This window comes from Mytilus californianus, unplaced genomic scaffold, assembly GCF_021869535.1.
Source record: "Mytilus californianus isolate M0D057914Y unplaced genomic scaffold, xbMytCali1.0.p SCAF_8, whole genome shotgun sequence".
NCBI classification, from domain to species: domain Eukaryota; kingdom Metazoa; phylum Mollusca; class Bivalvia; order Mytilida; family Mytilidae; genus Mytilus; species Mytilus californianus.
Window position 1 is genome coordinate 12,903,817 of NW_026262734.1, and position 16,232 is coordinate 12,920,048.

A 16,232-nucleotide genomic window follows, 5' to 3' on the forward strand; every position below is an offset into this window, starting at 1 on the left:
AAAAAGGCAAAATAAAGTACGAAGTTCCATAGCATTTAGGACCACAATTCTGATATATTTGCCAAATACAGCTAAGGTTATCTTTTCCTTGGTTAGAAAAACCTGAGTATTTCGAAAACGTTTGAAAACAGTTAATTTATAATTACGACTATACCAATGATAATTCATGTCAACGCAATGGTGCTGACAACTGGGCTGGTGATAACTTCGGGGAGGACACGTCCACCAGCAGTGGCATCTATCAAGTGGTTGGTTGTAAATAAACTCATCATAGATTCCAGGCTTAAATTTTGCACGCTATACGACCATTTTGAAAAATACTAATGAATAAATGTGTTCCGTTTGTATCTGATCTCATTCTCCTATTCTCTGTTAATGACATCTCACAAATTTTACTCTAAATGAGGAACATGAATGGTCCGACTACTGTAGCCGGATAGATACCTTCGTTCATCACCTTTTGTTATGGGGGTTTTGCTGCTCGATCTATAATAATTTTCTGTGGACTTTTATCTATATGTTTTCTCTCTTTGCTTTGTGTTTAAAAATAATTGAATAAACACAAATAAATAAATGAATGACTGAATGAATAAATAAATAAATAAATAAACAGATAAATAAATAAATAAATAAATAAATAAACAAATATTTATAAACCGATATCCCTGAAATATAATTAAACAAACGTAGTGAATTATGCACCTGCTATTATAGATTTGTTTATGTTTTTTGCGTTTCTGCTAGGTTCGTATCATTGAAATTTAAAGGAAACAGGAACATGCATTGTCGTTGTACGTCTGCCTCTATAAAATCGATTGAGGAAGTCTTCCCCAATTTGAAATTTAATTTAAAATAAAAAAAGTAGTCCTTTTACAGCAAAGTATTAAAATGACCCCTGGAAATATAGAGAACATATCTAATTCTCAATTTACATGTATATACAATCATGCTTACAATAACGAGCAACGAAGATATCACCCATTTTAAGTGAGCTTGACTCCGTCATCAATTTACATTTGAAGCATAGTTACATGAGTTATGTTCATCAACTACATCATAGGACGGGGAACATTGACACGCTGTTCTATGATTGACAGCTGATTGTACTTGTACACATTACTCAACAGTGGTCAAATTAATCAAAACTTAAAAGATACTGCACTAATATTGAGCATGTTTTAATACAATTCTCTACATCCCAATTGGTTTTTGTCATTGTGTCATTTACATGTTAAAAGAATAACAAGAATCGAGGCAATTTACAATAATATCGTGCTGGTTGAGGGCTTAGTGACAAAATTGTCGCTCACTCTGTCACTATTTTTTAATCAAGCAAATTGGCGTCTCTAGAGTCTCAATAGTTTTGTATATTACGTAATTGCAAAACTGAGGTTCTATTTTATGATCGCTTCCAACAGTTGTGTGAAATTATTTTTTATAAATAAGATTCATAAAAAAAAAAAAAAAAATAAAAAATCGATTTTAAGTCTTTTTGTGAATAGATGTGAAATAAAATTATTATGTATACACGCAAGGCGTGCATTTTTGTCGCTCCTATTCGATATATTTTACTCATTATTTAAATTATTTTTGACATCGTGAAATGTACTTTATATTCGTGTTTAGAAATTTTCAAGGATTACTTAAAAATGCCAGAAGATGAAAGCTTTTATACAGACCATGTCATGATCGTCTTGTAGATCCGAATGAGTTTGTCCATTAGAAGAAGATCACAATTATACACAGCATTTTTGCAATGGTGGCACTGAAATGCTTTAGAGATAATGATAAGACCTTTAATAATTGGCATACATTTACCCTAAATAACCACATATTAAATGTCAGTGTTACCTTTTAATTAACCATTAATTAATTTAACAGATATACAAAATGTCTGACACCAATGCCAATTCTCCTTAGGAATACAGTAATACACTGTGACGATTGTGAGATTCTTGACTTCTAACCTGCATACTATGTCTTTTTGAAACTTGTGTCGTCTGGTCTCTGTAATTGACATATACCCCATATATTTCTTTGTTGATACATATAAACATGTAAGGCAGTACCTTGACCTATAATGGTTTACTTTTATAAATTGTAACTTGGATGGAGAGTTGTCTCATTGGCACTCATACCACATCTTCCTATATCTATGACTCACAGTAACTACCACTTAGATAATTTTTTAAGTACTAGTTTCATCATTTCTTAGTTCTACAATGCACTTGAATGATTTTTTTTTACAAATTTTAAAATCAATTTTGAAATCAGTAATATTGAACTTCAATCCTCATTTGTTAACATGAATGCAGATACTTTAATTTTAATTTTTGTAGTAACACTTATTATATTACATGTATTCGCATTTGCATTTTATTTAAACAAATTACTTAAAAAAACCAACCAAAAGTCTCAGCATTCAACGCATTAATTTCTAAAATAAGATTCACGAACCCGGAGGTGAAGACCCAGATACAAGCAAGTTACAATGTACGGCTTGTAGAGCAAGCACTGTGGATCTTTTTGAACACCTGAGTTCTTCACTCAATATAGCATCCTTTTATCTTCGACGGTTTGTTTTTAATTGACTTTTGGTATTTTTCCACCTTTTAAAGTAGTTCGTGTTTACAAAAATCGCATACAGCTATACAGCATATTGAGCGACTAAAAATTATTATACTTAAAAAAAACAAAGTGGTGTGACTGGCAACTATCCACTAGAAACCAAATGACGTAGAAGTAAACAATAAGTTGTCGTATGTCCTTCAAATGGTAAATTTTACATTGAGGTTCTGCAAAAGGAAATCACCAATTCACCAACATTCCAACTGATTTCATTTTCAGAAAACGATATCTGTAACAAACATAAACTATTAGCTACTTCTTTACAAGCAGAACCAAATACAATGAAAGTCCCAACTATGTACTGGCTTCCGAAGCTACACAAATCACCTTACAAATATAGATTTATTTCGTCTTCAAGTCATTGTTCCACTACTAAATTGTCTATTCTACTTACTAGTACACTTTGTACAATCAAAAACCTGATAATAAATTGTTCAAATAAGGCCTTTGAAAACAGTGGAATTAATTACATTTGGAGTGTCAAAAACTCGTTGGAAGTACATGATAAATTGCATGCATATATTGGTGATTTTGAATCGGTTCAAAGTTTTGATTTTTCTACCCTATATACCACTTTGCCTCATATTCTTATTAAGAAAAAATTCACACACCTAATTAAATGGGAATTTAAAAAGTCGGAATGCAAATACATATGTTCAAACTCTTTTAGGTCATTTTTTAGTAGCAACAAACAAAAGAACTATGTCAATTGGACATGCTTTGATACTATATCTGCCCTTGACGTTTTACTTGATAACATTTTTGTTCGCTTTGGAGATTCCGTATATCGTCAAGTTATCGAAATTCCAATGGGGACTAACTGTGCACCACTTATTGCGGACCTGTTTTTGTATTGTTATGAGTTACAATTTATGACTAAAATCAGCAAAGACCCATCGAAACAACATCTGATACAAAAATTTAACAAAACTTTTAGATATTTGGATGATATATTGGCTCTCAATAATGACGACTTTAGTGTGTATACTAAAGAAATTTATCCTGTTGAACTAACTTTAAATAAAGCTTATACTAACAATGACCACTGTCCTTTCCTCGATCTTAATATCTATATCATTAACAGGAAGCTTAATACAAAAATTTATGATAAAAGAGATGATTTTTCATTTCCTATCGTTAATTATCCATTTTTAGATGGTGACGTTCCCTTGTCAAAATCTTATGGTGTTTATATATCTCAACTTGTACGATTCGCTCGTGTATGTAACAATTTATTAGATTTAAGCGAGGAAACTTAATGTATTACTGAGAAATTATAACACCAGGGTTTTCGATATCATAAACTAGTCAAAACATTTACTAAATTTTATCATCGGTATAAGGACATCATTGTAAATATAACTCAACATGCAGATATCTTATACGTTCGGGTATTTCACATCCAATCTTTTATGGTAATATTCTTTACAAAGCACACAAATGTCAGTATTCACCTCAAAAGCTAACAAAACCTTAAAACAGACTTATTAAGAAAGGATATAGTTACGATACTGTTGTCAGGTCATTAAAGATTGCATATTTTGGCTTTAATATTAATTCACTTATAGGGTCTTTGCATCGGAATTAAACACATTTATTCTAAAACCAGTTGTTGGCATGACACGGGTTATGTTCTTCTCATCTATTTTATGACGGTATAATACTAAACCCCTAACAGGAGGGATTGTGCCTGATATTCATATGATGAAGACATAATCTTTTAATCAGTTTAATTGAGGTTAGGAGCTGGCATGTCAGTAACTGCTAGTACATGTAGTCTGTTGTTATTTATGTATTATTGTCATTTTGTTTATTTTCTTTTGTTTCCTATTCTGACATCGGACTCGGACTTCTCTTATACTGAGTTTTACTGTACGTACTGTTGTGCGTTTGTTTTTTCTACATTGGCTAGAGGTATAGGGGGAGGGTTGAAATCTCAAAAAACATGTTTAACCCCGCCGCGTTTTTGTGCCTGTCCCGAGTCAGCAGCCTCTGGCCTTTGTTAGTCTTGTATCATTTCTAATTTTAGTTTCCTGTGTATAATTTGGAGTTTAGTATGACGTCCATTATCACTGAACTAGTATATATATTTGTTTAGGGGCCAGCTGAAGGACGCCTTCGGGTGCGGGAGTTTCTCGCTGCATTGAAGACCCATTGGTGGCCTTTGGCTGTTGTCTGCTCTATGGTCGGGTTGTTGTCTCTTTGACACATTCCCCATTTCCATTCTCATTTTTATTATAGGTAATTTGCATTTATTAGAAGATCATTATTGTAATTTAAGCTATTAGTACAGTAGAATGAAAGACCGATTGTGGAGTCAAGCAGCGTAGTCAATCATTAATAAAACCACACACTATGACAGCGCAACACCGACCCCTATAACCGCTGTCATATATTACTAAGACAGTAATTACGTACATTCGCCCGAATGTCACAATAAATAAAACGTTATTTATCTCAGTGTATCATCAGCTCAGTAGTCAGCACTTCGGTACTAACATGATTATTAACAAACCTTTTTAAAATTGTTCGTATATAAATCTTAAAACTATAAAGAAACTAAGGTTTCAACTCCCTCAGGCAAAGTTTACCTTAGATGGATCTGGCTATTGTTTAAGTACTTTTTGGTTACATAGCTCACGGTAGGTATAGTGTCCGACTAGGATCGTGGTTTTTCGAGGGAATCGGTCCACTTTTTTCGAGTGTAGATCGGGTTTTTTCGAGTGATAAAACATGCGATAAGGTAAATTAACTGCTATTTCGTAATTATGGTTATAATTATTTACATGACTACCCATCTTATTTTGAATACTATACATGTTTTGAGCAACAAAGAAGCATAATTTCCTTGTATTTAACCAAAAAAATCAGTGTTTTATATTGTCCAGGTTTTTTTTCGAGAGCAACTGTGAAACCGTCCGGGTTTTTCAACAAATGGTCCGGTTTTTTAAAGAAAATTTGAATAAGAAAAAAGGTATTCTTGACTTTAAAAAATGACTTTTTCTGGTTAAAAACTGTGAAGGACAATATCATATTGTAACGGATTCGTCTTCATTTTTGGCAGTATGTGTCCCCTCCCCCTTTTCATTTTTTTTATCAACAGTTCGACCTCCGTTTAAGAGCATTGGATACTAATAGAAATTTTCAGATATGTTTCCTTTTGTTAAAATAAGTTATCTTAGATATTTGATACTTGAACACATTTTTTTTTATAGACAGTAACTTGAGCAAAGATGAAAATAACGTTAGGTCCCATCTGAAACTGAGTCGATTTTGCTTGTATTTTTTGTGTAGTGTAAATACGAAATTTCCTTATTCTTAACCTACCTTTATATATTTGTTGATGATTGTATTATGTTGTTTTAATCTATATATATAATTATATTCAGTGGATTAGTTAACCTGGTCAAGTTTCTAGAGACTAAGAGTCTCTCTTTTTCTGTGTAATGTCCGGAATGTTTATGCGAGTCGCTTACCATAAACCAGTCTAAGTGCACTGTCGTGAACGGCGATATTACGTCTAAATAGTCTTTTGAGTCGCTTTTGACGTCAATATGAAGTCTTTCGAGTCGCTTTCACTGTAAATATATTTAACTGCTATTGAAAACGTTAGTCGTGATCGGACTACCGTGGCAGAAGGTTGCTTATAACCAAAAGCCTGAGTATTAAAATTCTTTCGTCATTGCAGCTAACAATTTAAGCTTGCAATTTAAAAGGTTAGGAAATATTTTCTCAGAGTTTTATTTATCAAAACATAGGTTTATAAGTTTTCATATTTATAAGAGATTCTAACGATTAGACGTACAGTTTATATACTGAAAAGTACACCAAAAGTCGGAAAAATAAGATATTTCATAATTTATACAAAGACTCAATGACGCAGACTCGAGTCTGAAAGGTTGCACTTCTGTAAATATCAACAATACAATTTCCAATAGTAACTCCTTTCACGGCTAAAACTGTACCACTTTTACTATGAAGTTTTGAAAAAAATTATATCCTAGAAGGGAAAGTTCATATGCACTACTATTTTTTTTCAAAGGTCAAAATATAGGGCTGTGCGGCATATTTTCAACGTTTATATGCCCCGAACTTCTATGAGTTTAAACATACATTAAATTCTATGGTACCCCTACCTTGATTTAAAGATTTCCACAGATTTTAACTTGATCACTATGAATATGTATATTTACTGGTAACATTCCCAAGTTATGTCTCTACGAGATGAAACATAGAGATCATATCCGGGAACCAGTACATAAACAAAATTAATTATCTATGAATATTATATATCTCCCCAAAAGAGGCGTGGTTTGTGAAACAGTTGTATTTACAAAGTCCAAACTATACTAACATTTATTCAAATAGAAAACTTTCTAGAACACTTTTTCTCACAACAATACTTATTTATCAGAATTATAGCCTCAAAGAATCCTATAAGTTTTCTTTTACAATACATTTTATATCCCAACCCCTGTATTAATGTTTTAAAGAATTTAAAAACAAGACTTTAATCATTGCAAGCTTACCCTATGAGCACGTTTTCTGACATAAAATGTCTAGAACCTGTTTAAAGCTATTTTGATAAGAAATTGAAAGCATTTCAGAACACTATAAATGTAATGCTTAGCAGTCAATCATTCAAACATTCAAGATTATATAAAGTATCCAATCCTGCCTCTGTCTCCAGTCCACATCTTACTGTATGCCTATTTGAAAATGAAAGTTCACAATTACTGCCTCAAATGATCAGTTTAGAAATTTTGTCACAATAGTATCATCTCTTACCATATATCTAACATAAGTAAGCTAATATTTGAACTAGAAGTGTTTAAACAAAGCCATATTTGCAAAAGTTGTATGTATGAAGATACCAGTCTGATGTATGAATTCACTTAAAGTTTTATAGAAATGACTGCTTACATCTGACTTTACATAACTTCCAAGTACAGATATAAGTTTCTACTCAAAAGACCTTTAAAATGATAAATTCATAGCATTTACAAGTCAAATTATTTGCTTTATGACCCAGGGGTAGGCATTTTTCTCTGTGTTTTGTCCCTGGGGCATCAAATTTCCTAAATGATTCTGCTGTTTATAACAATATGGAATATTAAGTGCATAGATAGGATAGAACACACTATTGTAAGCTTTATTGAGGTATTTTTGTATTTCTAGCTTGTATTTTTATTCTAATTGACAATACAATTTGAATTAAATTTCATATATAATTAACAATGAAATGAATAGTTCATCAGCTTAACACACTATATATATGTACGTCTCAATCCAAATTGTCTATGCTTACATAAGATTTTTGACATCACGAATATATACTGTACATGTAATTAATATGTAAACAATATAAACAAATGAACGATACTTTTTTATAAAATGTAAGTGTTAGTACACCATTATCAAACTGATGAATGCATTCTTTTCGTGTCTTAAAAAGTACTTAATTTGAACCTTTTTTTAAATGTTTTTAAACGTAAATACACCGACACATTACATTTTAAGCTATAGGTAGTTTGTATAATCACTCGATAAAACACAGACGCACTCGAAAAAACCAGGACTGCTCTAGAAAAAACCCGGACATATAGAAATGAATTTAGTCTCAAAATGTCGTTTTCAATGCAATAACAAGATTTTTTGTAAAGTGTCTGTATATATATATATATATCTAAGGATATATAGATTCCATGTATGCATTTCCTTCAACATTTGCATTGGTATGTGTATAAAAATGGCTTTATTCTGTAAATTTGGAATTTGGAATAAAAGCATTGTAAGGCTAAATTTTACTTTTTTAACGAAAAATAATGTCGGATTGATAATATCTTTTTATCTCAAATACAAACATACCTTGTATAACATTGTATATTAAACTCAAGCTTCTATATCACGTCTTTTCAGAAAGGAAGTCTGTTTGTTTACATTTCTGATCATATTCACTCGAAAAAAGTGGTCACACTCGAAAAAACCAGATCATATCACTCGAAAAACCACGATCCTAGCCGGACACTATATCTACCGTGTAGCTCATCAATTGTTTCGGTTCTTATACTTCCTCGGCTTTCAAATATTCGGTTTTGAGCGTTCCTCATGAAGGTAAATCCAGAAAAGTGCTTCGGACGCATGAAGTTAATAACGGGTTGTTTTTATTTTTTACAGCACTGGTCGATACCTCTACTGGTAGACTATCAGTCCCCAATGGTATCATCAGCTCAGTAGTCAGTACTTCGGTACTGACATGATTATTAACAAACTTTTTTAACTAAAATTTTTCGTTTTTAAATTTTAGAATTATAAAGAAACTAAGGTTTCAACTCCTTCAGGCAATGTTGACCTTAAATGGATCTGGCTATTTTTTAAGTACTTTTTGGCTATATAGTTCTTCAACTGTTTCGGTTTTTATACATCCTCGGCTTTTAAATATTCGGCTTTGAGCGTTTCTGATGAAGGTGAATCCAGAAAAGTGCTTCGGACGCATGAAATTAATAACGTGTTGTTTTCAATTTTTATAAAATAATCATGATCAAAATCAAAATCATAAGACTAAGAAGGACAAAAAAAACCAAAAAAAAAAAACAAAAAAACAAAAAAGATTAAAGGAAAAATAACAGTTTGACAATAACTTTTGAATTTACATCACGGACCACCACAAAAGCGAGGATAAACTCACCAGTGATTTGGAAGCCGATGCAGGTAGTTTTATAATTCCACCCCTGCTATAGCTTAATCACACAAACATTGGGTGAGAAGAAATTACAGATGAGTGAATATGAAAATAAGAAGATGGGGTATGACTTTCAATGAGACAATTCTCCACCAGAGACCAAATGACGTAGAAGTTAGCAACTATTGGTCACAGTACGGCCTTCAGCAATTGGCAAAACCCATACCACATAGAAATCTATAAAAGATCATGAAATTACAAACGTAAAACAATTCAAACGAGAAAATTAATGGCCTGACTTATGTAAAAAAAAACAAAAAAATGAAAATGAATATGATATATATCAACAATCCACTGAATTACAGGCTCTTGATTTTGGCAAGGCACATAAAGAATATGGCGGGGTTGAACATGTTTGCGGGAATCCAACCTATCCTAACCTGGGAAAGTGAAGAAACAGCCCAACCCACTCCTTACCTGGTACAGTGGTGGAACAGCGCAACATAAGAACAAATTGTAAAAATCACATAAAAAGTGCTTAAATATACGTATTTCATACATTTAATATGTTATTACAGCTTAAAGAAATATGATTGTATAGCCTGTTAACTCTTGACGAAAACAAAGATATAAAAAGCCATCTTTTATTTCCTTCACTTGGCTTATTGATTACTCCTACACTTTGCCTTATTTCGTCTGTTTGCGATGTATATGCCATTAGCAATCTATACTGATATGTTAGCTCTTTAGGATAATTGCATCATATTTGTTCTATAAAAATTAGTGTTCCTATCAGTAGAAAAATATGAAAAAGGAAGCTAGACTATTATTCTACAAAAACATCATTCCAGAATATAGTGATCAAGTTTGAATTGTCAAATTTTTTCTTAAAAGAAATGACTAATTGGGTAATTCTCGATAGAATTCTAAGAAACAATGTAGAACAAAGCCGACTTGATTAAGAACGTGTTACACTGAATGCAAGTTTGACATTCTCAAATATTATGTACCCTTATACAACTTATTAATCAACTAGATTGCTCTCAGTAAATCTCCCACTAGAGCCTAGTTATTACTTCAATTCAGCTTCTAGGTTACGTCATATGGGAATTCAAGGCTGTTTTATTCTACAGCCGAATTGCACAAAACTAATGTACTTTCTTTTCGACGAAAGGTCATTGTATTGTGTTTATATAATCAATGAGTTGTGCATGCAATGTTATAATATGTAAAGCAATGTTTGATATTTGTGTTTAATGACCTCATTTCCATTACGTTTCCCTGAAGTATACGAATAAAAAGGGCGATCACACAAATGACGAGTACAATAATCGTATCAGAAATCAACCAATCATAAACTGAATTTGGTGTCTAAGGGACAAATTTTTATGACCGAAGATTCTGGTGTATAGGAAAAAAGTAAAATAACAAAAATAGCGAACTCCAACGAAATTTGAAAACGGAAAGTCCCTTATCAAATAGCAAAATCAAAAGCTCAAACACATCAATCGAATTGAAAACAACTGTCGTATTCCTGAATTGTTACATGTATTTTCAGGCATGAAACAGCTATCTAACGACATTAAAAGAAGTCATTTTGTCCGTACTTGTTGGTTTAAAATCTAGGAATCAGTGGAGTTTGTATTGCTCTTATAACGTTATTGTATATATGTATGATCCAGTGAGACACAACTGTTTTCTAACTTTCAATCGTTAAATTCTTTGTCACATACAATATCTGTTTTTTGTAACTGTGACCCCTTTTGGCTTTATGAAAATAAAGAATAAGAAAAAGAAAAAAATAGAAAAATAAATGTTTTAAAAGTGTATTCAACTAGATCGGCTTTAACATGTATTTCACCCAATCTCAAAGGATTCGGTACGTTTATGATTTCTATATATTTTCTTAAACTCGTCTTACCACAAAACCCGTCAAACAAAATCAGAAGTTGAAGAAACCAGACAACACTGTGAACAAAAACAAGGAACTAAAATAATCATTTAAAACTAAAGTTGGAACAAAAAAATGAGATGCAACAGTAGTTTACTGATGTAGTTTACTGATGATGAAATCTGATGAATTCTTTTAGAATATACAAATCAAGCTAAAAAACTGAGAGAATCGCATGAAAAACAATTAGAGCAATACATGTTGCGTTGACAGGAAAAGTGTCTCTTGATATGCATGCTTCACCCGCAATGCAAATTTCTATTAGGTAAAAATTACTCGGATGCTCTAGATCTGTTGCTTCTTTAATTTGTGAAATGTCTTTTTAATATTTGCATGGCACAAGATATTTAAAGTTAAATGAGAGGCCACATATGTCATTCGTATACGATTTTATATTTAAATGTTTAAAAGAGAACAAGATGAAAATCTTTAGTTGGAAACTTCTTCAGTACATTATTCTTACAACATGTACAAGCAGTTGCTATTAAAATGGAAAATTTCTTAAGATAGTAGATGTAATTTTTGTAGAACAAAAGAGGATGAGTATATACATTTCTTTATTACATGTACACTTTCTAAAAGGTTTATGGGCGAAAGTGGAATACATGTATCTTCTAACAAAACTCAATTTTAAAAACAAGATATCAGTAAAACATATAGTATTTGGATACAAAATATCAGATCAGGGATAGGTTTTTGCATTTACAAGTCATACTATGTTTCAGAGCAAAAATTAAAATTCTAAGATGTGTATGACTTGTTTATAAAGGAATCATGAAGGGTTATGAATGAAAGCAAAACGATCTCTCAAAATGTATTTTTCATAAATTTAAAGAAATTGATATAATAGATAATCAATATATATTGTCATAGTTTATGTAATGTTTTTTAAATATATTCTGAGTATTTACCTGGCCACTCAGAAAGTATTTCATTCGGCCATTAAGGCTTCCTTAATTATTTGAAGAATAACAAAGCGTAAGGACGGTACAGAAATATATTTCATTAAGATCACTATTGAATTGAGCCTTGTTTTTTTCTGTTCTATACATCTTACTTCATAGTATCAGTTTCAATATTTATCATTATCTTACCTTCTATACATTTCTAAGAATATCATTGGTTAAAGACCGCGAGGAGACACTGTATATATAATATTGTGTTAGTAGGCGTGGTGATGAATGACTTAAAATAAATGCAGAAAAACGCTAAAGCTAAGAAGTTATTATTATTGGCATTTGTTTTTGTATAGGACAATGAAAGTAGGTTTTTAATATTGAAGACTTGATCACTTTAATGGAACACTAGTCTAAATGCCACATGCTAATCGGAAAGATAAATTCGTTACACAGTGTGCTAATGATCTAATATAATATGCTTCACTCTCACCACATATGGAATTTACTGACCCCATTTATATCGTATTATGTCACCAGCACATTGTTTAACTAATATTATAGGCCTTGTAATGACCTAGATGTATTTCTATGATGTCTAATATTTTCTCCATTTTGTTAATGGACTTCTTTCACATGGACGCTTACCAAAGATCAACATATCTTTTGAGCCTTAAAACTTTACTGACTGAGCAAAGATTATAGCCCTACCAAAACTCCGATTCTCAAAAAAAATGACATGAGTTTGTTTTTAAGCCTGATATCGATGATCAGTTTATTTGGAGCAGAACATGCATATGACAACAAAAGGAGACTATTTTTGATGTTTATAGGACATGGTATCATTTGGTGAAAAGGAAACAGATTTTAGAAAAGAATGGTCATAGATTTGTAACGTTGTGACTCAATTGTGATAGGACATGGATTTGAAAAAAGGATAGGGAGTTAAGGTTAGACATAGATTTGACTCTTACATATAGATTCTATCACTGCATCGAAAAAGATACGACATTTCCTCGCTTTAAAAAGAGGGGCGAAAGATACCAAAGGGACATTCAAACTCATAAGTCGAAAATAAACTGGCAACGCTATAGCTCAGAAAGAAAAAAAGAAACAGACAAACAATAGTACACAAAACACAGCATAGAAAACCAAAGACTGAGCAACACGAACCCAACAAAAAACTGGGGGTGATCTCAGGTGATCCGGAAGGGTAAGCAGATCCTGCTTCACATGTGGCACCCGTCGTGTTGCTCATGCTAATACAAACCCAGTTATAAGTCTTATTCGGTAGGTCACATTCGGGAAAAGGGTACGGGATTGTAGTAACGACATTAGGAACATATCCGCTTTCATCTGTGAAACGAATATTCTGTAACTCTCAACCAACTCGTGATGGCGAAGGGATGATTTCAACTTCACCACTTGGAACTCTAGTTTAATTGCTTCCTTGGGAGCAGCATGCATCTATCAAGGAAATAAAACGCGAGGGTTGTCGAGCTTTTTCATTATTCAAAGTTTAACTGTTTACAATGGAGAAATATTGTACTGTACGAGATTCGCAGGGTGAATCTATTTCTCTGATGATTTTTAAACGCTAAGTGGACTAACTTCAACTTTTTTTAATGGCAAAAAATGTGTTCGTTCTATGTGACGTCATCAAGTATGGTCACAAAGGAAATTCAGAAGAAAGCAAGTATGTCATAATTGAATTTTGACCAATGAAGAACTTAAATCAATCGAACCAGACGTTTATTATGAAATAAAAAATAATCAACCGGTCAGGGATAGTTTGATTCAGCCAAAAATTAGAGTATAGACGCTGGGTTTATAAAAAAAACAAGATTCAATTGCAATGTCTACTTAGGAATAAATCTTTTTATCAAGCGAATTAAATGAGCATTACTAGTGGCTTAGCTTCAATGGAATCTGTGAGGGCATAAAATACAATGGCATTAATTTATTGATTTCTTAATTAAAGGACAAAAAGACGCAATAAGACCGTGATCGAGATATTTAGACTAGATCTTCATGGAAGCAGTAATGAATAAAACAGAAGACATATTCTTATCAATTAGTAATTTGAATTCGATTTGCGGGTGTAGCAATGGTGTGTGTAGATGAAATTCTTGCACAATATTTTTGGCAATAACACTGATTGCTGTTGAATTTATTGGTTCTGATTCTGGATAGAAAGAGCATTTGGATATTATATCCCAAAAATGTTGTGTGGTGCATTTATATCTTAATTAGATACCAAGTAGTTTGTTATTTGTGTTCTTTAACATTACTTAATAATTAAATTTTAGATGTTAACGCGTCTTCCGATTGGCTGACGCTGATTTGTTTATCAGCTCATGGACATAATTGTGTCATGTGACCTTGACGTTATCAACGTTTTTTCATGATTTCCTCCGGTTTAAAATGGAATTAAGAATTAAATTATAAGAAATGACTGTAATATTTTTTCTGTCTATTCGAAAGAACATAAAAAATGTGGTGCACAAATTAAAATAACCCGCTACGCGAGTTATTCAGTGTGCACCACATTTTTGATGTTATTTCTTCATAGACAGAAAAAATATTACAGTCATTCCTTAATTAAATACCGACATTTGTATTTTTATCCGACATATAATCGAACTTACAGTTTTCGAGCTAGAAATGGTCAATGCTCAAAGCATTTAACTCCACTAACACTTTTCTATAGATTGCTTGATTAATTTTCGATAAGTATTTTTCAAAATGAAATGATGCATAAAATTGCTATCATTTCTTTATAGTTTTTCGTGAAAGATGATATTTTGCAATTGTATACTATTATGTTATGTACAGTCTCCCTTCTAAACATCCACTAGTGGACTTTCCTGGGGATACTAGGGTCGTTAAATGAAGAAATAAATCGCATGTGGCCCGATAGAAATATACAGTTAACCATTGAAGTTACTTTCAAAAACGACAGGTTTAAGCAAAACTTTTGTACAGCGAGGCACAAATTTAGGACAGCCACCGAGTCAAGTTAACTTAACCCGTCATCTAGAGGTCATCATGCTGTGTCGTACAAATTATTGGCGCCCACAACAATTAGCTTGTTAATATATCATACGCATGATTAAGTGTGTTTAAAAATAAATGGAAATAACTGCACATTTAAGTCACTTGATTTAAATTTATATTCGGTAAAACTAATATCATGACAAAAAATGTTCAAACACTTAAGATGACAAATAGTGACGTTTTAAATACGCACATATAATATATAAGAAAGTCGAGTAAAAGTTTTGTATGGTTTAATAATTTCTGATTTATGAGATTTATCTACGGTTTATGTAACAAATCTATAATATAAGTTCTTAATGCCCATTTAACCTAGTAGAAAAAATGAAGAATATTTTTTGTTTGAAAACATTGTGACAGTAGGGATTCCTTATATATTATATGTATATATCGCTTCTGTCATCAGACGCCGACATAGGCATCTACTATTTCTTAGAAGTATGTCTTACGAAATCAACACGAGAAACCATTACTTACAACTTAAGTTTATATAAGGCTATTTCTTAGTATATATCACGAAATCAACATCAGAACTTTACTTACAGCTAAATTAGGCAGAATTAGTATTTGAATAATGAGAAGATTCTGTAGAATCTTGTTTTGTTGTAATGATTATGTTCAGTCACGATATTAATTAGGAAGCCATCTTCCGTAATGTAAAATGTAACAATGATATTGTTTGTATTTGTACATCTTTATTACTATTCCCGGACATTTAATGACATTTGACAATAGACGCCGTGGCCAATATTATGTTGTGATGAACAAAAGTTCTTATCATTGATAATATATAATTGATGAAGACACTAACAATGAACTCTACAAAGTGTACTCGTGGTAATTCCTTTACAAACTACACTGATTTTGTTACTATATGGTTATTGCGTACAAAGGACCGTTGAAACAGTTTATGTCAATACTTTGCTGACAATAACAAATCTGTATGTGCATTAGGAATCACAGATGACCACTTATATATTTTAAATGTCGCAGTGTTGACCTATTCATCTTCACTCGC

The 16,232-nt window shown here is 31.9% G+C and overlaps 1 protein-coding gene across 1 annotated transcript in view; it reads left to right on the forward strand.

Annotated features, from left to right (window-relative positions):
• Nucleotides 1–16,232, forward strand: part of LOC127710697 (equilibrative nucleobase transporter 1-like) — a 180,292-nt gene that overhangs the window by 151,391 nt on the left and 12,669 nt on the right. The gene's annotated exons all lie outside the window — the stretch shown is intronic.